This window comes from Poecilia formosa, unplaced genomic scaffold (assembly GCF_000485575.1).
Source record: "Poecilia formosa unplaced genomic scaffold, Poecilia_formosa-5.1.2 Scaffold2, whole genome shotgun sequence".
NCBI lineage: Eukaryota > Metazoa > Chordata > Actinopteri > Cyprinodontiformes > Poeciliidae > Poecilia > Poecilia formosa.
The window spans coordinates 1,032,958-1,057,434 of NW_006799941.1; the positions used below are offsets into that span (position 1 = coordinate 1,032,958).

General features: G+C 37.8%; 1 long non-coding RNA gene across 1 annotated transcript in view; it reads left to right on the forward strand.

The window, feature by feature from the left end:
* The window catches only part of LOC107835895 (uncharacterized), a 26,550-nt gene extending 2,298 nt beyond the window's left edge, over positions 1–24,252 (forward strand). Inside the window, exons 2-3 of the long non-coding RNA XR_001661734.1 lie at positions 6,617–6,622; positions 24,220–24,252. This is a non-coding gene — a long non-coding RNA (uncharacterized LOC107835895). The remainder of the gene's footprint in view (positions 1–6,616; positions 6,623–24,219) is intronic.
* Positions 24,253–24,477: the final 225 nt, after the last annotated feature.

Consider the following 24,477-nt stretch of genomic DNA (forward strand, 5'->3'; position numbering starts at 1 on the left):
CCTGTCGAGGATCTATGGATATATGTCAACATAACTGGATATATGTCATCTAAGAGCTAGAGTTTGCTGCAATACTTATTGTAGTCTCATAAACTGTGATTTTAAAAAAATTAAATAAAATAGAAAGACAATAAGAAGATTATTAATTTCTCAAGAAATAATCTTATTTTGAGTAAACCATTCTAATGGCTAAGCTAAGGGTTCATTTGGGTTGAATCAATAAATTCAGCAGGCCAGCAGAAGTGGGCAGGAGAGCAAAGAGTCCTTGTACATGAAAAATCAACACCACATTATATTAACCACGGTAGGATAAAAACATATTCAAATCTGCTGAGATAGAAATTATGTTTTTTCAATTTTTGACTGAAAACCACATAGTTGTAATCAGCTGTTTTTTGATTACTATGAATTTTGCATTATCTACATATGCAAAAATTAAAACTCTATCACAACAGGAAATGTGCACTATTCCAAAAAATACACAATGTTTCATATCAAAACGTTTTAGCACATGTACAAATAGATTAGAAGAAATATTTGGTTGAAATATCTGGCTTTTTATGTTTGTTCTAACAGTTTCTTTTTAGTGTTTAAATTTTACTGTCATGGCTTTTGACTCGTTTTCAAAAGAGTTTGAATTTCTGTGGCTCACGCTGGCAGAGAAATGAATAGTTTAGCAGTTCAGATATCAAGGGAATTACTTTGCTTGGGGGATATTCAGTCAGGTCAAAGTGCGTTGTGATCTATTTCAACCAATGCAGTGCTCAACGTATAAAGACTTTTACTTTGTGGAATTTCGATAGCATACAGTACTATGAAAGCACTACAAGAGGATAAATATGTTTGAAAAAGTACACATATTACATCAGCGAATGTATAAATAACTAACAAGGATGATGATAATGTGGCCTGGTTCAACGGATGACTCAATTTTAACCCCTTCTGTTGACCCATTGCGTACAGAAAGCATTGTTGTGTCATCTACGTGTGTAGTCACCAAAGCCCTCGGTGGTTCAGCTTCTGCTGAAAGTGGTTTTAGAAACACAAATCATCCAGGAAGCTAATACATTGTCAAACATGGCCAATTTTTATGTGAATTGATAAATATGCCTGGCAATGGCATTTAAAAAATTACTTAGCTTACACACAGTATGTTTTGATTTCTGAAGATCACCCATAACATACTACATCAGAGTGCATTGAGCTAAACAAGTATTTCGAGTGAAATACTTGAAACAGAGCATGTGTGACTGTGAAAATTTCTCATTTGCAGATGGAGCATGTTGCATGATCACTACACTTCACTTTTCTTCAACTAAAAGAAAAGTACTCCCCATCCCTCACCAAAAATTGGCAAAACATAGGTTGAACTTGGATCCTACCTTAATTGTGACCGTGAAGTGTTTTGGCTTCTGTCACTCTTCGGGCTGCTGTAAATCATTGTGTTACAGCCATTGCTTCATCTTTAGCGGACCATGAAACCCCTTCCATCAAACACAGCGGGTCTCTAAGAATGTGACCGTTTCCCGTTTCCATCACTGACCCTCGTTCAATCTAGTGTCTGTGATTTATTTGGCCACAGCACGCTCTGTCCTCCTGTTTCTCCCAAATTTGTTCTCCTAAAGCTGGAGAAGAGGTTGCTGGTGTGAACGCAATTTCTGATCCACATTGGAAGTGGCAGGTGAATTTCGCCCAGCTGCTCCCCGTCTCTGTTCCACTTAGCAGCAACACTCCTATTTCGAGTCACTCAGTCGCTGCATGGTTATGGCAAATGAATGAACACGCTCTGAAGCAGCAGCCGAGTGCATCTACTTTCACAAATATCATCCTTGCATCATTATTCCTCTTTTGCCTCCTAAAATGTCAAGAGAAAGTTTCATCATTTCCAAAACTGCGGAGCTAAAGGCGGCTTGTGTTTATCATCTGTGTTTGCAAACAAATGAGCAGGTATGTATCATTAAGGAGAATGAATTACACCAAAGACTAAGTGGGAAGAAGTTTACATAGTTTAGCATTAATGCTCTTTGAAGGGTTGACTATGCTGGTGGAGGGGAATGTAAAGAAGGATAAGGGAGGAGGACAATGATGAGAGTGTGATGGAGGAGGTGAAAGCAGGATTAAAGAAAAAGGAGGCAGAAATAGAAAGTGCATCACCAAGAAAAATCGCGATGGTAAAAGATGGACGAAGGGGACAGAGGAGGAGCGGAGGGCGGGAGCGGAAAAACAGGAAGGGATGAATACAAATGAGACAAGAAGAAATGTAAGTTTGGAAAACTTGTTTTGATTAAGTAATCACACTACAGTTACATTATATAACCAAATGTATATGCTTTTTCAGACTTTAGGAGGAAACCTGGAACCCTCAAGAGAAAAATGCTTGGAAATGCCAATTTGACGGTATGCCTCGAAGAGATTCAGTTTCCAACTCAAGCCGTGTATCAGATATATATATATATATATATATATATATATATATATATATATATATATATATACTTTTTCAAATCAAACCACTGTATGACACAGGGAGTCTGAAGAGGTTGTGGGAAAAGGGCCATCACAGTGTTTGTTTTACAGATAATAGCAGGTTAATACAAGTATGAGTGAGCTCCAAGTGAAAACCTGACTAGACTGACACTTTAAATAGCTGGAAGTTTAAGCTCTAAAAATAGAAGGACATGTCATCAGCACAAACATGACAGCAAAAGGAATGTGAGGGGAAAATATTTGGATGAATGACAGGATAAATTCCTCACCACTGCATGACAGGCTTCAGTACAGACACGATTACACTGCTCACACACACACACACACTCACAATCGCACGCACACGCACACGCACACCTTCTGCCACATACGCTGAAGCGCAGATCCTAGGGTGTCTAACTCAGAGGTTAAGGAACACAAAGACAGGAGGTCACCTGGCAGTAATGGAGCCTTTTGTGTGTGGAAATAGTCATTTCCCTGTGTAGTCTCGGGATATCACAGCGGTGATATGAAACCCTGTCATTTTGTTTTCCTTTTTATCGATTTCAGAAAGGAGGAGGTGTGGGCAGGAGAGAAACAGGGAGAAAGGCTGAGAAGGAGAGCCTGAGCCTGAGGAGGGAGCCTGTTGCGGGTGTTATGACTGTGCCATTGTCATTCAAATGTTTTGTTGCGGGATGGGAATTTGAGAGCAGAATGGGAGATGAACACTAATGGGAATTAAATGGAGGAGTGGAATAATTGGATTTGATTACGTCTGTCAGAACAGGACAGGATATAATTTGCGGCTGAAGTGACTTTGACTCGACCACAGTGTGAAAGTCTGTGGCTGTACAGACGTTTAAGAAACAGATTCTTAGTCTCAGTTTCTTCTGCAGGTTGTCTGCCAGTTTTTCAGTGAAATGCAAAATTATCTTAACTTTTTGGTTGGATTATCACTGAAGCATCATATCATTAACCTCATGAGTTTTCCTCCAGCAGTAGTTCCAGGACGACATTTGTGGTCTTGAGTCAAGTCTAGATAAGCAGTTTTTATACTAACTACTTTTATTAATCAACTTTAGACACAATAACCTAAGCCTTATGCCACAGAAATAATTCAGATTGACGTAATCAAACAATAATATGTCACAAGCAAATTGACAAGCGGTTTAAGAGGTCTTCCTAAACAGCTTCATTCCTAAACCTGCTTACTTAATTCTTCTGTTTGTTTTTTTTTTTGGTTTCATCTTCATTTAATAAATAATGACATGCTTGAATTTGTTTGGTTAGGTTTTACCTCTGGCATAAGGATTTCTTTTCTTATTTTCTGATTATATTAATTAATTGCTCTTTTTAAAGCACTTATACTTCTAGAAATCAAATCAGATGTTACTTGTATTGTATTGTTTGAGTATTTCTTCATTTTGAGAGATAGCTGAATAATTTCCAGCCAGAAACAAACTTCCTGGTTGAATGAAAATAATTTAAAACCAAATTTCCTTGGGGTATGAATAATTCTGGGCTCAGCCACTGCTGAACAAATTAGTGTCAATAAAACAACCTCAATAAAAAATAAATAAATTGAGGTTGCAATTAAACAAATAAGGATATATTATTTGTCTCTTGTGCTTCTTTATTTTCATTTTTACAATGCTGCAACATAACTTTAGGTCTGTTGTTTATTTATGCATTGCTTCACAAAGAGAGTATTTCTATCTCCTGCATTCAAACATGCAGGTGAGCATATATATATGTGTGTGTGTGTGTGTGTGTGTGTGTGGGTGTGTGTGTGTGTGTGTGTGTGTGTGCGTGTGCGTGTGTGTGTGTGTTTTGGATGTAGGTGAGTTTCATTGCTGTTGTTGGAGTGCCGCTGCCTCTGTAACTGTTGTAAATAAAAACTCCTTTAAGCAACAATGGTTATAAATTACCAAAAATAATCTCGCAGCCAGGAAGCATAGAGGGCCTGTCAGCACTCTGCAACTCCCCATCTGTCTCACACACACAAAAACACACACATTCTGCAACAGCAGCAGCAGCATGCTTTTTGTTTCCACCTCCACCACCCCCCACCCCCTTCGTCGTCGCCTTCATTAGGATTCATATCCCAGAAAGGTGACTTCTTAGTCGGGCACAGTGTCAACTTTACCACCCCCACCTCCCTCAGTATCCTGCCCCACAAGCAGCCTGGAGGTATAGGCACTGTGACAGGTAGTGCTTCGCCCTCCTGGGAAGGGGTGTAGATCCAGAGATGTGTGTAGAGAGAAGGGGTTTCAGGGTGACGCGGGTGAAGAAGAGCAGGATTATCAAGTCAAAGATGCCCCCTGTAGATAAGAGGTCTCAGGGGATGAGTGGCTGTCAGAGAGCTCTGGGAACTGAAGCCTCTCTTTTCCGTCTCACTTGTCCTCTTCCTACTTGTGTTGCCTTTAGTCTTCTTGTCTGTTCTCTTTCCAGGTTTATCTACCTCTGAACTCCTACAGCCTGCCATCTTTCTTTATCCTCCGACATTCATTCCCTCTCGTCCTCTCCTGCAGCACTCCTAACTTTGAGCACTCCCTCTGCACTCCAACAAATTAATCCAACCACTTGACTCCTTATTCACTGTGTTGTTAAAGCAAATAAGCTGCTGCCCACAGCAGCCACCAGGGAGGTTGGTAGGTTAGGAAAAGTGCCTGTTTTTTCCGCACTTGCTATTTTTCAAACAGGTTTGTCTGCAGCTGCTGTTGCATTTCCTCTCTTCTGTGAAACACCTAATCATAAAAAATTTGATTTTCTTTTGCAACCTTTAAAAACTTTTAATCTAAAGACGTCTAAAATCCACTGTGCAGGTAATATTACAGCGCATCAAAACAACTTTGATGAATTGTAATTGAAATTGAGCTTAAAATACACACGCACAGGAGGAAGAAACTGTAGCGAGCATGAAAATACTCTATATGTTTTGTTTTTTTTACCTCTGATATCTCACTAGAAATATGTATTATTGAATTTGTAATACTTTTAAAAGGCAGATTTTATCACATGAAAAAAATACACAAAATAAAATGAACAAATACTAATTTTTTTCATATCCGACAGACTACATCTTAAGTAAGTTGTGTTGCATTTTACAGAAAGGTTTTCCGAATACCTCTTAAGGGTTTTTAATGCAGATAAATCAGCTTCCAATAAATGACATCTAAGCAATACTGGGAATGACTGGAAGCAGCCGCTGCTAACTTCAAGAGTAAAGGTTCAAACACACAACTCTCAAACATTAGCAACAATCATGCTTTGTCGATGGAAGTAGGACCCAAAACAGAGAGCAGGCAGAGCAGGAGAGTCAATTGTAATTCTTTTGTTTTTTTCGTCAATTGAAATTTATTAGATGGGTTGCTTCATTGTCTACTTTTAGGATTTGTGTTGAATTTTAGCTCATAATTATTCAGATGTATAGAAAGTTATTGATTTTCTCATAATGTTTATATGCCTAAGCTGTAGTTCAATGATTACTTGCTGCTTTTTTGATGGTTGTCCATAAAATGTTGATGTTTTTATTACATAAGTTAGTTTTATCAGAGATAAGTTAGTTTTATTGATGGTTTTAGACCGCAAATGTACAATAAACTAATCTCCCTCTGTACATTTTATGTCATCAAATGTTTTATTTTGACAGGTGGAAGGTTAATCCATCACTGTATCTGATGTAAATCTGCAGGAGGAAAATACACAGGCACAGGAGGAAGAAACTGTAACGCGCATGAAAATACTCTATAATTTTTTTTACCTCTGATATCTCACTAGAAATATGCATTATTGAATTTGTAATACTTTTGTAAATTTGTAAAGAATTTGTCAAAAAAAAAAAACAACCCAGATCATATCTGTACTGTGAAAAATATCCCTTCAAAGCATCACAGCCTGACTCCTAGTTTTCATTATATTTTCAAAAGCAGCTCTGTAAACAGTGGACAGCTCTGCTGGTGCTCTCCTTCCTCTGGAAGCACTGGCTGCTCGTATAAGAGAGACTGAAGATAAAGTTCTAGATGGTGGTGTAACCATCAAGTGAGGTGTTTAATGAGGCAGTTCAAGCACACCAACGAGGATAATACCTTCACACCAGGCTGATTAGTGTGAACTTCCCCTCCAGGCAAAGTGCTGCCAGCTAGTACAGGTCTGGGTGCCACGCTGGTTCTTATTATTGCTCTTCAGGAGAAGAAAGGTGACTTTTTTTTATTTTATATAGTATAAATGCAAGACTTACTTGAAATTTAAAATGACTCTGGTTAGGTCTATGGTTGACGAATGATTTTAAAACTGGAAAAGTGCTTTAAATAAAAAACACCGGAGACAATTCTGCTTTCTCTGATATCATGTCTTATTTTAAGCCTTAGATTTGTGCAGGGGAAAATCAGATGAATGTCTTAAAGATGTTCTCTCTCATTATTTACATTACAGTTGACAAAAAGTTATTTTATAAAATCAAATCAGTAAAGTCTTTAGTCACCCTCCTCCTGCAAATAACATAAGACTTTTGTCACAGGGATCAGAGCCTGTTTTGGATAAATATCAAAAGTTGTGCTTTGATTGTAGTGTATTTGCAAGAAATTAACATGGTGAAATTTAGTCTCAACACGCTAATTTTAGTGAAGTGAACAGAAGAGTATATTATTAAATATATTTATATATGTACACTGTCTTTGTTGCATCTATGTTTTATCTATGGTGCAGCACAATGAAGATGTCATTAAAATACTTTGCACAGAAACCTTTTAATATGTTCAGATGAACGGCTTTTTCATGAATAAAATATATATTTTGATCAAATACAATTAACACAATTCCATCACCACAACTGTCTTATTAGCACCAGTGTGCAAATATTACATGTAGTGTGAACAAAACCTCGAACTTTATCTTGAGAAGGAATCTGCTTCTCTCCCCATTTTAAATGTTTCCGTAGATTATATTACGTTACAAAATGAATTCCTACTTGAGATCAAATGCAGCTTCTTTCTCCAAATAAGTCTGATTTTTGTGATGTTTAGGAACTGGTGTTGCATCGCTTTATTTATGCAAGACAGCTGCAGCTACACTGAACTCATGAAAAAACACAAACTCTTAATAAAAATGAATCTATTTAATTTTAATCAAAATAACCTATAATTATTCACCATAAGGTTAAACACTGCTCATTATGATATCACTCTGAATTTGCAGCTGCTGTTTTCCTGTGAAATGATCACATGTTTAAAATATGCTTAGCATACAGAATAACTTTTGGGAGACATGGTTTTATTGACAACCTGATTTTTTTTAGAGTTTCACATCTGTGAAATCTGAGACGTTGAAGAGGAAGAACTCCTAATTCCTTTCAATTCATTGGCTGTATAATATGAAACAACCACATTGTCTAAAAGTCTGCTTTTGATTTGTTGATGAGATTTACCCAAGTTTGATTGCTTATTTTGGGTATAAATAAGCAATCAAAAGAGTACCCGGAGAGAATACATGCTTGCAAGAGTCAGAACATTCAAATTCCATGCAGAAAGATCCTAGGCTAAGATTTAACCCCAGGTCTTTCTTGCTGTGAGGCAACCATAAAATAAAATGCATCACCATGCAGCCTATATGGTACAATTCTTTCTGTAATATTTCTTACACTGTTGCTTTTATGTTTATTCTTTCAAAATCTAAATATGGAAATTAAAAAGAAATGTCTTTAACTTTAAGATGGTAGTTAATAAAAACTCCATAGGGAGGTGTGATTCATGTTTTAATTTCATCGACATGATTTAAAGAGGCGCATAATGGTTGCATATGCATGTTGCATGTAATTAGTCAATTGAAGTAAAGCTGAGAGTTCATGTAACATTAGCAGCGTCCACATGATAACTTATAATACAAACAATAATACGCTACCTTATGTGCTGTAGCTGACAGGCAGAACAAACACCCAGTACAGATTTACAGCACGAAATTCAGCTAATAATAGTCCAGTGGTTTCATCTTCAAAATTAACAACAAAGGCTTGGAGCCCTTAACATCATCCAACACGCGCAATTAAATGTGTTTGAAAGTCACAAGAGGAAAAAAGCCTTTGATTGGAATTTTTTTTTCTTTTCACCATGAACTGTAGACACAAAAACACTAAAGCATGAAAAGGGGGGAGAAAAAAAAAACTAGTTAGAAAATAAAAAGTAATGATTTTTTATTCATCTGCAATAAATGATGAAATCTTGTTTTGTTGTGCTTTTGAATAGCAGCTCTCTGCTTCCACTAGCAGCGCCGTCTATGTTATTGTCAGAGCTTCCCACTGCAAGGACCATGAATTTATTATGATCCACCTGAGAAGAGGAATACACTTGAAATATCTAAACACTTGATGGTAGCCATGAAGAGTTCAGCCTTCTGCAGTGAGTAATTATAAACCAAGCCATCAGCATCAAACATCAGCTCAGAGCTTCATTATCATGTGCTGTCCAAAGGAGGAAGCAAGGCTCACGTCCTGTCCTTCATTTAGAGATGTGGATGGAGCAGGACGGGGCAGGTTAGCAGGGACGGGCTGCAGCTCATAATGAGCTCCTTTGTGTCTTCTCATTATCAATGGGATGAGTTACCCTTACATCCAGGGAGCTTGTTAAGGGGCAATCCCCTTGGAACAACTGTCTACCAGCAGTCATCCCATTCCTTTATTTGTCTCTATATTTGAATAGAATTAAATGATGTCATGCCTGTTTCTTCCCGACCCGACCACCTCCTTCTTTTCATGTCCCACCATCTCCTTTAGCCTCACTCAGATCAGCTAGATTTCCCTGGAGTCGTCTGAAGATAGCTCTGGATTCCCGGGAGAGCAGATCCACAGTTTGCCATATTTAGGAGTGATCAGAATGACAGCAAGTGGAGGATGAATGCAGCAAAAGTTGCAAACAATACAGTACATCTTAAAAACATTGCAAACCAGGGCTGGCGAGAAATTTGATTTAGGAGGTTATTGTAATTCTAATTCTAATAATTGTAATTCTTAAATAATTAATTACTTTAATCTAGGAAGAAAGAAAAAGGGGGGTGGGGGAGGGAGGGAATTATGGAAACTCATGAAAACCTCAATTTGTTAATTTTTTGTCCCCAAAAATGTCACAATAGAACAAGAAATTTAAAGAGATCTGGAAAAAGGACAACTCTTATAGGTGAAACGTAAAATCTAAGCTGCTTGCATTACAATGAATTTGTCACCAACTCTTTGCATACTTTCTAAAAAAAAAATAAAAAAAATAGCCCATTTATACCTTTAAAAAAATAGAGAGTACGTGACTACTTCATTCTTGAACTCAGATTTTCAATACAGACATGGTAAAGATTTAAAGAAAGTTCAAACAATAATGTCAAACTACAATTCTTTTACATTTTTGCATTTCCACATTGTCAAATCTATTTGATTTTTAATGTTTCATTAATTGATCTGGCGGATGCAATGCAGTAGCTTAGTTTGCTTAAGCTTGCAAACTTCTGTGCCAAGAAATGCATAAATACTCCACCTTGAGAGAAATCAGTAAAAAACTAATGATTTTATAGCTAGAAGATTTCACTTTGACACTAGAATAAAAGTTTGATTGTTAAAAAAGTTCAGAATTTCTGTTATATTTACCACATAACTTTCCATACTTGTGCCTTTTGTTTCACAGGGGTATTCTTGCTAATAAAGCTGTGTCATCAGTTCAATGAGATGTGTGAAAATGTTTCACAGAAAAAAAAATAAGAGCCATTAACAAGTTTTTTTTTTTTTTTAAAGTGTTAATGCAGCTCAGCTTCTCAGTTTGACTTTAAAGACCATCGTAACACAATTAATGGGAAAATAAAAAGATGATTTTTAAACAATAGTTTAAAACTAAATATTTCTAATACAAATGAATTTATGTCCTTGTACCTGATGAAGGCCAAATTGAGCAGTGTGAAGACAAGTGGAGGTTCAGTATGACAGACTCAGAACCAAATATCTACAGAAGATTAACAAAATCTGATCCAGTTTATAATTTGTCTGGTAAAAATAAGCCCAAACCCTCTGTTGCTTCGTGCAGAGGGCCTGGACCGACGGCCATTGAGAAACGATTGCTTGCTGTGGCCAATCGCTAACGTTTGTCTGTGACGTATGTCATGCACCAGTTGGATGCCATGAAACTCACTGAGAATACGCTGTGAATCATCATCCACTGTGATGAGAGAAGAGCCGAGGTGAAAGAGGCGTCTGTTCACGTTAATCCAATATTTGGAAACATGGCCCACATGAACTGAATTACCTTGTTCACTTTATCTGCTGCCATTGCGAAAATTTACAAGGAGACTCCAATACTAAAACAGTGCAAAAAAAATCTGCTTCATCATTCAAAACTTCTTTTGTTCACTGATTGGCCTGGTAGAAAATCTACCAGAGGGCAGGGGCGCAACTACATATTATTCAGGTGTATGTGAAAACATAAATCGGCGCCCCTCCCTCCCTCGCGAAGGAAGGTACATAAGGAGCGTAGAAAACATACGGTCGCTCTACTCCTCCCCCCCACCCCCGAGACGAAAACACGTGAAAGGTAAAACTCGCTACATTTACATTTACATGTGCTCGAGGTGAAAGAGCGTAAGGGCGCCGTGAAGTGTATGCGAAGGCATCATCGGCGCGCCGCCCCCTCCAGACGGGGTTTTGACGCCCCCTTTGGTGCAGCGCCCCTTTGCGTTGTATGTGCTGCATACCCACTTTTTGCGCCACTGCCAGAGGGCATCCAAGTCAATGGGAGAAAGTCCAGATGGAGCACTGAAGAGAGATTAGAATCAAGCAGATTACATAGGAAGGAAAGGCCAGCTTACAATTGGTAGCAGTAATAAAAAGTAGATTTTGTCTTTGTCCAGTTGTAGCAAAAAACATAGTTAGAAGCAAATAGGCATGATCAATGTCACATGATCCTGAATAATCCTGAATAATCCAAGAATTAGAGACATATAAAGTTTTGAGGCTGGATTATATGTCTTTGCAGTTATTAGAAAAAACATCTTGCCTCGCATGTCTTGATTCTGCAGTCTTGGAACGCTACTATTGAAATCTCCAGCAGTCATTAGTAGAGAGTCAGAGTACATCCTGGACAGGTAGGAGTTCATCAGAGGGCAACACACAAACACAAAAAACATCCATGCAGTCATTCCTCCATGTGTGATGAAATGTGACCTGGAAAGTTGTATTTAAAATTTAAAATCTGAAGTCCTCAGGCTGAGTGCACAACACTGAGTTTTTTGGATCAGCATCGTCTCACCTTAAACTCACATTTGGCGCAAGAAGACATTGTTTAGCATGATCACAGCAGTCACTGCCTGAGTAGCCACCCCCTGGGTATAAGACAGATTAAACAAATGGGCTTTGCTGCAATGTGTGGGTTCCTGCTCTTTTTGCTGCAAAGCTCCTGTAATGAGCTGCGTTGTGAAGCCTGGCTGTGGGTTTCAGTGGAGTGGCCTGACAGATTGTGAGGCAGCCGACAGTGGAGGGTTGTTGCTAGAGAGAAGACACAATCCACTCACGCCGGCGGGCTTTTCCATTATCCCACTCTTTCTGGATCATAACACACTGAGCTGCATGTATGTGTGCCCTCGATGTTTAGCTGTAATTGCTGATGTGTGCATAGGGTACTGGCTTGTGCCACTTTTGTTTCTTTAAAATCTTTTCATTATATTTAAAATTTGTTCCATTGTTAACAACTGAGGCCCATGACAGACTCGTCTCATTTTGATTTAACCAGCGCCTCTGGTCCTGGGAAACAAAATATTTTTTTTTCATTGTTTGCCAAGATGAAATACTGAACCATCTCGTTTTACTACGCACATTGAACATCACAATTTAGGTCACTGGAAAAGCAAATTTACTGAACGTTGTTCACAAATATGTATAACAAGTACAGAGTTTCACTTTTCTGTATTATGATGTTCGTGCAGGAAGTGGGGACTGATTGGGGAAGCCGCGTCGCAGGTTCGACTAAGGCCTCCATACATGGGTTATGCTTTACCTTTACGCCACCAAAACTCCCAGCAAATGTGTTTTAAAGCAATTTTAAGTTTAGCTTAGCTGGAGATACAGACTGAAGGAAGCAAAAGACTTCTGAACAGTGGCTTCTGATTGAGAATCTGCACCTATGTAAGTTTCTAAATGTCTCGGAGGAACATTGTCTTCATTGGTGCATCGTAGCTTTTTTTTTTTTTTTTGCTCTTCTCGATTTATATCAGAATGTGGCTCTGAATTTTGTCCTTACTTTATGATGTATGTTTTAATTCTACATTCAAATATGCAAGTAAAAAGCAAGTCCCTTTTGAGAAGATATATGTTTCAGTTGTTTACAGCATCACTAAAGTGATAATGTAATGTTCAATTATTTTAGGCCAGGCATTTGCTTCCACTGCATGTAGATAAGTTAGCATGAGGCAAACAACACTTGAATTCCCAATTATCAAAAGCCTCACACAATCTCATCTTTTTTCACACGGACTCCACTGAGGCCCCTGAACATTTGGTTGACTGTGTGTGCCACTGTTTTACCTCTGAACCTCCCTCGGTGCAGTCAAAGCCTGTATACTCTGTGTGTGTTTTGATAGACACTCCATGTCAGCGGCTGTGCCCTGGGTCAGCGCACGCCTTCTCTTTCTCACCCACCGCACAGCGTTGCGGCTGTCTGCGGCTTCACAAAGCGATGGAGTAATGAGTCCCATGACAGTCCAGTGGAATAGGCTCTGAATAGGTAATGATGGAGTCTGAAGGTGCTGGAAACACTGCCAGCGTCTGATCGGGGATTTTAATGCAGTCTTGAAACGTTCCTCGCTCTGGTTGTCAGTGAGAAAATCCGGCATGCACAGTACATGGTAACGGAAATTTATTGTTTAGTTCCACATCCCTGTATTGGATTTGCGCTCCCTATTCAAATCAAATCATATTCCGGGCCCTGTACCTGATTAATGGTCCGTGCATACTGTAGTCCCCACGCATGTATTCTGTTCGTCATGCTCAGCCCATAATAACGGAGTCAGACAATATTACAATGACTGCTTTGCTTTATATTCAGAGTTGGTTTTAGTGCAGACAACATCTGACTGTCTAGCTGGATTGAGGAACCACAGCTGACATATTCTTTGTTACTTTCCAATGACATGGATTAATGTGCTGTTCGCTGCAGCTCAGATGATGTGTCTCTGTGGAGCTCTGTGGTCCACAGCTTTTTCTGCCTTTTTGTCCACCTGCCTGTATGTTATTTTTTTGTCACGTATTTATGTATTTATGCTCAGAGAGCTGCTTGCTGGTAGCGCCTGAGGCATAATTAAAGCCCGAGAGTCAAAGTGTTAGAAAAGTTCTGGGAGGTGAAAGAGAAACGGTAGACACTGATGAACAGAAATAGACAATCATTTTCTGCTTCTTTCAGCTCCTGGGGGTCTGGACCTGGGAGTGCTGTCCCTCCATATCATCTGCAGTATAAGGCAAAAAGATAGGCCTCATATTATAATTTATAGCCTTTATTATCATTATATACCAGCTCATTTTCATGCCCTAAAGTCACCTTTGTCATCCAACTGCTAATGGAAGTTTGGACAATTGCATTTCTTACTTTACAAAAACGCAATGGGTGTTATTAGCTTCTTTCTGCAGTGAACTCTTGGTTTGCTCCTTCACTTGAGGTGAAAGCAGTCGAATGGAAGGCAAAATTATTTTTGAAAAAGCATCACTTAACCCTAGGTTTTTTAATATCAAATTATTTTTGCTTAAGAGTAAAAAAAAACACAAAAACGATTGTATTACAAAAAGCTATTACAAAAAAAAGTAGACAAAGCTTTTCTTTTGAAATGCCATGCTACTAGAATCCAAAGATATTTGCTGCACTAATATGCAGATAAAATTACACCTGGTGATTATATCCAAAATGTGTCTCTTTAGATACATTTTTGAAGGTAGTCAGAAAACAGAAGCAACAGAAAACGATCTAATTTCATCAAATATATTTAATTTATTGAATCTTATTTTGTACAGTTTAGGTAATGTAATCAAACCTCCTAGTCTTTTCCTGCCTCTGGGTGTCTGGGTTTCCTTTTTTTGATTTGTTTCCCTAAAAGTCATATCTGAAATAAATTGAATACAAATCATGGACAACTGAATGGATGTTAATCAGAATATTTCAGAAAAGCTAATATTAACATTTACATTAATATTGACATTTAGCAGAACTTGTTCAAATTAACCTGATGTAGTACAAGGAAGATGCAAGCTAGAAGCCTTCACTTCCAAAGACACATTTATTTTGATGAAATGTTCCAAATGTAGAAAATACCTGCATTATAATTATATATGTATGAACGATCTGACATCTCAGTATCTTTGTTAATATTTTAATCAGAAGATTGGACTTTTTAATTAAATCATGTTTGTCATGCAGTAACATGCACTTAAAAAAAAATGTACATGAACACCTGCTGTATCTGGCAATCCTGAGAGGGGAGGGTGGGCGGATGAATCAAACAGTTAATCACAGACAGGAAATATCTTCGGCTCTTTGCTTTTTTTAAACGTCTGTGCCTCTTATCTTTCTATCGACGCTAAAGACATCATTACCTTGAGACATCTGGTGTTGCGCTGTATGGAGAGGTCACAACCTTCTCTTGAGGGGTTTTTAATCATAGCTGCAAGAGACCCAAACATCTCGGCGAGACTTTTCAGCTTACGTCAGCATGATCAGCAAAAGGTGCAGCAAGCAAAGGGAAAGAAGAGGAGGAAGAAAAATGGTGAGGGAATGCATAAAAAGACCTACCCAGAAGCTGTCAGCCATAAATCTTCAAACTTCTTCACAAATTGAACGACTGCATAATAGCTTTGGGGGTGAGGGTGGTTACCACTTCCTCTCGGTCTGTTAAAAGCCTGTCTGGTGTGGTCTTATAGGTGTGGATTGTAATGTGTCTCTGAGATGCTCAGACACGCATACAGGTGGAGATTTTATCTGTCTGAGGAGGGTGCTGGATGGGCCAGCTGGTAGGGTAATGAACACAGTGTACAGGGACCCATTGAGTTACTTTACACCACTGATTAAGGATAACAGAGGCAGGGAGCTAACTAAACTAACAAATTCACTTTGCAACTCTATACGGAACCGCTTACAGACTCATGCAAATACGAAGATGATCTTTATCCACTGCTGGCAGTCCCTCTAAAGCTGTTTGTTATGTGTCTTTCATACACACCCCCACACACACATGCACACGCACACACACACCTACACACACACACACACACACACACACACACAGACATCTCAGTCTGTAGTTGCAGATATGGACATTTTTCATTGTCAGGAACTTGCTTGAGGAAAAACAGCACTGGTATGCTCTGCTGATTTCAGCAGGATTGGGATTTAAACATCATACCTGCATGGCATTGTTAGTGGGAGAGCCTCTTTACTCTGCTTGATAAAGCCATCCATAAAAATGCAATTATTCTCTTTAGTGGGTTTTGGCAGCTGGCGCTAGGCGGGCAGTGAAGCTAAAATCCCTTTGGGGTATTAACAGACTGGGGATACAGCACATTGACCCCCGTTACATTTGTAGATAAGACCCGGGTCAAACCCAGACAACAACCACCATGACTGAATGCATACGTTATTGTGAGCCAGCATTAATATTGAACCTTTTCTATAGCTATTTTATAGGAGGGCAGTGAAAATAAACTAGCTATTTCACAGTTATTTTGATATTAAACTGTTACTTGAGTACAAAAAAATTGTAAGTGTGTCTGCTGCAGCCACAATGGATGAAGATTTATTTTGTGGTGGAGAGCCACATAGTTTTGATTTTCCTGAAATATGTTTTTCTATCAGAGATACCACTATGTTAACCCTATTTGTTCTTCATAATCCACAGGATCAAGTTTATAGATATATTTCTAAAGCAAACAGGTTCTAAATGATGTTGAAAAATGCTTGGTAATCTTGATACAAGTTCATTATCATTACTGTGCTATTTTACTAGCCTCCTGCTTCCACTGCCTGTGCTGCAGTTCAAGCAGTCTTGTAAACAGGAGTTGAATACCAGATTTCATCTTATTTTTTCCCTGTAATTTTAAATATTTGTCATTGACATTTTCCACCACATTTTTATGGTGATTAGCAATTTTAATGCTGATTGTAGCTAGTAGTCACCCCAGAGAGGCTGTACCTAATGCTTCATATTATTTTTTTTTAAATACATGCACCTTTATAGCAAATTTTTCAAAAACCTGCAGAATTTTTTATTGCTGTCTTCTAGACACTGTGGAAAGATCTATTGTTCCTTTGAAAAGTATTGTTTTTTTTTATTTTCCACTGTGATTTTTGTCACTGGGGTAAATTTCTATATTTTGTCTCTTGATGTATGTCTAGTTTTTCTTTAGTCTTCTAATATTTAGCACCTCCTGAATGCCAAAAAAATAAAATAAAATATCACTGATATTGAAATTGAATGAAGACTTTCAATTTTGCCTTTTGGTTTTGTCAATTTTTAGTAATTTTGAATTCATCTGCCAAAGCAAAATTATTAGAAGAGTTCATCTGTCCAGTGAAAATGTTTCTATGTCAATGTTATGTGAATGTGCATTTTGTATTAAATAACAAAAAGGGTTCAAAATAATTTCTAAAACTATTTTTCTGTACTCAATTTCAAGTTTAATTAATTCCAAGTGTGTTGTAATAGGTAGTGCATTAAATAGTCATGCATGCAGACAAAGTGAATGCAAAATAGAAATCTGAATGAAACATGAAGTCCAGGACAAAAAACTAAATCCACAGTGGGCAATGATGTTAACAGAGACTGGAACAATGGGTTGTGTGTTTATACTATATATAGTACATAATCTATTCACCTGTTCTCTGTCCTTATATACCAGAAGGGCAGAGAACTGGTGAATATATTATGTCATCATCTAAGCTAATTATATGTGCCTCATAATGCACAGGGATGTTAAATGCTGCATTTACATCAATAAGTCTGAAGTCAAATTCATGTCTTTTTAGGTCAAGCACTGCTCAGCCACAAGTCCAATTAAACTAACAAAAAGTGACTCATGCATATTTTTCCTTCATCGGTTTACATGAGATCTCCTTTTAGAGTTGGTGTTAAAAGCTTCACATCTGGTGGAGACGAGGTGAAAGAGAAGCCAGAGAAATCATCGCAGTGCCCCCTCCTGATTTCCACAGCCACTGCAACTCTTAATCAGCTCCTCTCAAGTTAGAAGTGCTTGCAAAGTGACTGCAACTCTGTGAGTAATGCTGCTCCGCAAAGTTAAAATTTTAACTTTTTGTTGAAAGGAGAAGGGGGAAAAAAAGAAGAAAAAAAACTCCACAGAATAACTTACACATGCCCTTTCCTGGGCCATTGTCTGAAGAGAGTTTTGTTCTGTAACCTTTACCCGGTGATATATGAGCTTAGAGGAGTGGCTGTAGGCCGGTGCATCCATAATGTCAGAGAGAAGTCGAGGACAGCACAGAAGGGGGGCAAGGAAGCCATAAACAGAACTGTTATCTTTCTAATTGCCTTTAAATAATTAAAAGTCCCAACTTAGTGTGATCCTCTGCTCACAGAAGTTGCTTTTCTTTTTGCTTTCACACATTACTTCATGTTTACCTTTGAAATTTATATTGCTGACTAGAAATATTTCATGTAAGGAAACAATAACTTTGATGCAGAAAATACTGGCATGATTTTGTGAGTTTTTTTTTTTTTTTTTTTTTCATTTTGAGTTTAAATTCAATTTTAATCCTACTATAGAGGCAACTGTTTGCAGCTATGCTGCTATCTTGGCATTTCTTCAACCTTAAATTCAGTGGAGTTAGATGGAGCTAAATAAGAGACATCTCTCTGTGAAATAGACAGGCTCTACGGCTGAACATGAAAGGCAACATTTCTGGGAGAAGGTTTTGTTTGATGCACCTTGTAACTGTTTTCTAAGTCAGTTTGATGGCTTCATTCATAAGACTTTAGCATAAAGTATAACAGCCGTCATGTTTGTTTTATCATGAAGATACACTCACTGATAAGTGATACGAAAACGACTCACCTACCAGGCGAACACGCAGCCACGGCTATTATAGAAGCTTATCATTTGGAGGCAATTTCACACCAGCCTGCCCCTAATTGAACAGTCTGTTTGTAACACTTCTATTTTCCCCTCTCCGCCCTCTCGGCGTGCCTGCGGGACAGGCCTGAGAAATGACACTCTTTGCGTCTCATTGAGCATCCTCGAGCTCAAACAAAGCTCACGGAGCAGCACGGGAGGGCCATGCATGGCCGCCTTGACTCATTGCCTCTCCTCCTTCTGCTTAAGAAGGAACGCAGCTGAAAAAAAGCGGCAGCAGAAAGAAAACAGTGGGCGCGGATGGACCTACAAGATTCCCTTCTGATGGCCTGTCAAATCGATTCTGCTGAATGGATTGTGAATCCATCGGGACGTTGCTACGATGTTTCTATGAAGAGTGATATTTTTAGTTCTTAACAAATAGGTTCCTAAAGCTATCACAGTGCAGACCATTCTTAATGAATGTTCCTCTAATTGGGAAGTTGTTGAAGGTTCATCAGCAAGAGAAAAGGAAAGGCGGGAAGTCATAAAAATGCTTAATTGGTCAACTGATTGGCTAGCGCTAATTGAAGGCAAAGAAAACCAGAGTGACGAAGTGGGAAAAAGAGGAGCAAGCGCGGGCACAAAGACAATCCGAGGGTCTGCTGCTGCTGACGAGAAAGGAACGACACTTCTGTTTGGTGTGAGATGTTGTTCCAATTAAAACCACTGAGGATGTCTTTGTGTTTACGCTCTCTATATCTGTGTCTCCCTGCTTAATTACTGCCAGAGTTTTGAACAATCAGCTTCTGGAAACAAAGTGCACATGGTGTTCTTTAGCATAAAGAACACAAAGATTAAGATAAAAAGGAATTAGATTTTTTTTTTGTTTGTCAAAACTCTCACTTCCTCTGATTGCAGCTGAAACGTGATGGCGATTAAACTGATAAAAAGAAGAGCAACTTTGATCACGTCCTGCAACAAGTTTTCTCTCAACCTTATTAAAAACCAACAATATCAATGTGGTGAGTACTTTTTTTCTGAAAAAATATCAAATCCTCTGCAAAGCATTGCAACAAAACTCAAATTATGTCTAATTATTAAAGCATTTGTTCAAAATACAACAAAAATAATCATTTTAAGAAGGTTCATTTCTGAGGACTTTTTTCCAAACTCTCTTTTAGCTGTTTTTTATTTTGACTCGGTGAGATTTAAAGCACAACACCTTTTCTAAACAAACACAAAAACAAAAACCACAGTTAGGAAAGAAACTTATTGTATTGTTACTGACAACATTTTACTCACAGTACCTGTGAAAATCCACATTAAAACTGGCCCACATTATTGAAGAAGTTATTTTAAGAGTTCTTGTGCTTATGTTGGCTTCCCTTCCTAATAGAAATAAAGTTTAGCATATCCAAGTTTATGCCTTTGGTGCCAAATGTGAAAATGATATTTCTATGCTATTCTAATTTTGTTAGAATGTCTTATATTTCTAAAAAATAGTATTCATTGATCAATGGGATATGTTACTTTGAATATTATATACCTTGAACTTGCATAATCAATGAAAAATGAGGGCTATTATTCAAAGTCTTTTGGAAGTTAACTGCACTATTTCTAGTTAATAGCTAGAGAACCAGGAAGAACAAAAAAGTATAGGACTATTCTGTTTTAGGATGTAGATAAACCAATATGATTTGAAATTAGTTGGAGATGAAACAGCAGTGAGAGGCTGGGTTTGGTCTTTCTCGTAGTAAAGACTAAAGGAACATTTGTTGTAATGAAGGCTGCATTCCACTTAGGAAACGTTCTGCACTTATGAACGTTGATAACAAGCCTACAAAGCTGCAGAACTGGAATGCAGTCCTTAACTCACATGCGCTTTTCCTACACTCTGTAATAACAGGAGCTGTTGTGCAACAAGGCTACTCTTTGAAATATAACACCTTTAAATGGCACAATTTCAGACTTAGGAAAGCTCCAACTAAAATTGTTCTCTCTTTGTTTGCTTCAGTTAGTACAGACGGTACTTATGCCATTACAAGCTCAGAAAAAGCTACACTTTTCATTTTATTCGGTTAAGTTCAAAAGCAGAACTGAGAATTTAACAACATTTTTCATGGAGATAAGAAAAGCAAAACAAGTGAAAGAGACAGGATAAGACCAAGAAATCAAACAAAACCTGTTATAAAGAGGAAGCGTGTTTATCAATAACTTTTTTCATGAGGGTAGATGTATTTGTAGAATCAAGTGGTGGGTTATTGGCAACTAGCTAAGATAGACAAGGTAAATAAACGCTGGAGAGAGTGGAGATGGTAAACGTTTTGTCAGCAATTTGAAAAAATATAGAGGAAAAAATTCAAAATGAATTGAATGAGCACATGTAATGCAAACTCATAACTGAAAACATTATGAGTTTGCAGAAACTCCAGCACCAATCTGGTTCTCAGACGAACTGAAGACCAATGAAAGCATTTCATTTTTATTTAACTGTTGTCTTTATCTTTCCCAGGGTGTTTTCTGACAATAAATTCTTGATTATCCACACATGGAGGAGACAACTGTATCGAGTCAGAAGCTCTGAAACGCCACTGCATTTTATAAAGTTAAAATGTAAATTGGAGCCTGCAAGCAAACTGTCAATGTTATTACCAGAGTCTCAGTAAAAATCTTATTAATACAGTTTCAGTTGGGTTCTGGGAGTTTATTTTTAAGTCTGCTAACGGCACACCACCATTAATCATTACCATCTGCTGACAGCACGAAGATGGTGACAATTATACAGAAGCCACTGATGTCTCAATAAGGTGACGAAGATGAAAATTAGACTTTAAAATTTGCTCAGCTAGATGAAAATGAAGAAATTTCTTTTTAATTCCAGCATTTGTTGTCTTTTAATGCTACTTCTTTTCAGCGTGTTCACTGATTACATTAAGCCACAAAACCTCAATCTGTCCCTTCCCAGATGCTCTGAATATATTAAGAGATTGTATCTCACAATTATTCACTTTACTCGTCTTCTTTTCTCTATCATGCTCAACCACCATGATTTTGACCTCAACCATCTCCCTCTCTTCATCTCCTTTCTTCTGGCATCCTCATCCCCTTGTTCCTGTGGCTGTCTGGGATATGATGAAGTGCGCATATTGAGAGACACTGGTTCCCATCTTCGTTTTCTTTTATCTACCCTCTTATGGAGTGTCAGTGTTATTAATGCAGAGCCTCTATCTACAAAGTGGAGAGAAACTACAGAGAGGGACGAACTGGAGAGAAAGAGAGACAGAGAGAGAGAGACAGAGAGAGAGAGAGAGAGAGAGAGAGAGATGCAGCATGGACTTTCAGCAACAGTAAATACACAGACCGGAGCTGGAGAGAAGAACGAGTGTCTCTTCGCGATTTATCATTCAGCGACAAACAAAAGGTCAGAGAACTTTGCAATAGGTCCTGGCAAATGATTGAAAATGCAAAGAGTCATACGTATTCTTAGTTACAATTAACCTTTCCCTCCAAAGGTTTGTTCCCCCACCTCCGTCTCTTATCTGGCCCTTCACTCTGCAGTTCTGGTGGTGTAGATTTCTTTGACTTGAGTCGTAAAAAGTTGGTTGTAGAAATTTTAACTTAGCAGTTTGTGATTTCTGTTTGTCTTTTTTGCCTGACTTATTTCAGCTTCACCGGGTTTGTGTAAAGATGTTTCCTTTACAAATGAAAAGAAAAATGTCAGAACTTTGTGGGGTTTTCACACACAGCACGAGTTTCACAATTTATGTTTAATACATGCATGCTCCATTATTGTTTGATCCAGTGCCCCAGTTAAAAAGTTGCATATTGTAAAAATGTACTGAAGCACCAGCTCAGTAGCTGCTTCACAGTTTGTAAAACCTTTTTCAAAGCCTTGTTAGTTTTACAAATATCTGAGCATTTCATTTTAATATTTGTGGCACCAACTTTTTGAGCTTATTTTTTTCTGCTTGCAACTTATTACAAGTTATAACCATACAGTCTAACTTTAGAAATCTAAAGTTCAGAGACAACCATCTACGCCATTTGCTTCAATTCGAAATAGTCAAACGAAATATCTGGGCTCTCAAATTAGTTTAATGTTAAACCAGGAAACAAGTAAGTGTTTCTGGACAGCAGTGAGAGTGGTTGTAATGGGAGTAGAAAATGTGTCTATGAATTCAAACCTCTTTAATTGCTAAAATGTTTAGAAAATTACATAAATGCTGTTATCTTTTTCTAATCATGACCTCCTTCAACATTTTCTTACATTTAAATCACCATCTGCATACTAAGTCAGGACAATTAAAGGTGAACCTAAAGTTGTCTTTAAAATCTAACAATAAACATCAAGATTGGTTTGCCCACTAGCAAAACTGTGTGCAAATCTCCTGTTGTGACATGCTTAATAAAAGAAGCACAGTAATACAGTTAAATATAAGACTGTAAATTTGTCTGGTTGACTTTTTCCTGCACTCTATAAAAAATTTGAAATAAATTTGGTTGTGAATTATATGCTCTTATGCCATTTTTGACTCATTCGTATTCTGTCTAAGCACAGAGATTTGTAAAAAACGGTGTAGCTGTGAAGTGCTTAGAAAAACCTACAACACCCTGGGAACCACTTACTTTCATCGTTGATAATTAATGGCACTGATGGAAACTGCACTTCAGACATATTGATCACTGTCTGAAGGATATTATAAATTGTTGATGCAAAACCTCAGATGGCTCAGTGGAATGAATTAAAGCAGAGAAAACAGAGAGCTTTTCTGAAAATGCAAATAAAAATGTTTAAAATTAAACTTAAGAAATACTCTCTAAGATCAACTTATATGAGAATTAAACTTGTCATGTTGAAACATGTACTTTTAGACATAATTTAGGCAAAATGAGTTCTACCGAAACATTTCAATTCTATAAATAGACAATATCTGAAAGTATTCCAAGTAACTACTTAGAAATAATATTTTAACAGCTATAGTCATGTTTGTTCACGTTTGTTTACTGTATGAAAGTCAGCAGAGCACCCAGAGAGAACATGCAAACTTAATGCAGAAAGGATTCAAACCCAGGACCTTTAAGTCACCTCAGAAAGCACAACAATTAAGACAAGCAAATTTTGCGAGAAAAGAGATCTTAAAATTCATCACATGCGTACAGATTTCCAGCTATTTTAATATCAGCTATCCTTTAAACAGTCTGCTGAGGTCTGCGCTGCAGAGATCCTGCAGGTTTATTGGGTTATCAATGGTCTCAGATGTCCTGCTGTGAGGTTCTTCTCTACAAGCAGATGCTGTGGTACCTGCTAACTGCATGCTTAGATGAACATTTGTGCAAGGCAGACTCTCAAGCAATGTGCTGAAATCATATCACCACCTGTTCTCTTCAGATCCTAAAGACACAGAGCGTCACACTCTCCTTCACACATGCTTTACCTCACTGACTCACTAACACTCCATCTCCAGCCTTTGTGGTCCTCCACTTCACTCTCAGTTTTTTCCCTCTTGTGATTTCAGGATTTTTTTTTTTTTTTATATGAATGTGTCAGAATGGGCTTCCTGTCAAATGATAAGCAAATAAGTGTTTTTGCTGACAAGGAAGAATTTGGCTGACGTTGTGGTATTTAAGTTTACAGTTTTTTCTAAAGAGTGAAAATTGTGGTTTTCTCATACATTTATGACAGATAGGAGAAAAAATATAAAATACACATACAGATAAAATACACATTGACAAATTGCTTAAAGAAATGTTTCTTAAGACTGTTTTTCTTTTTTTTTTGACAGGATAAGTGTTGCTAATAAACGTCAATATAGCACAAGGTAGTGCTTTCCTAAAGTTAATCTGTCGTAGACATCTTCATCCTCTGAGGATGACTCAGAATAGAGACAGTGGACTCAGGACTTTGTAGATTGTCTGTGCAGTCATATAGTGTGATCTGATCACCG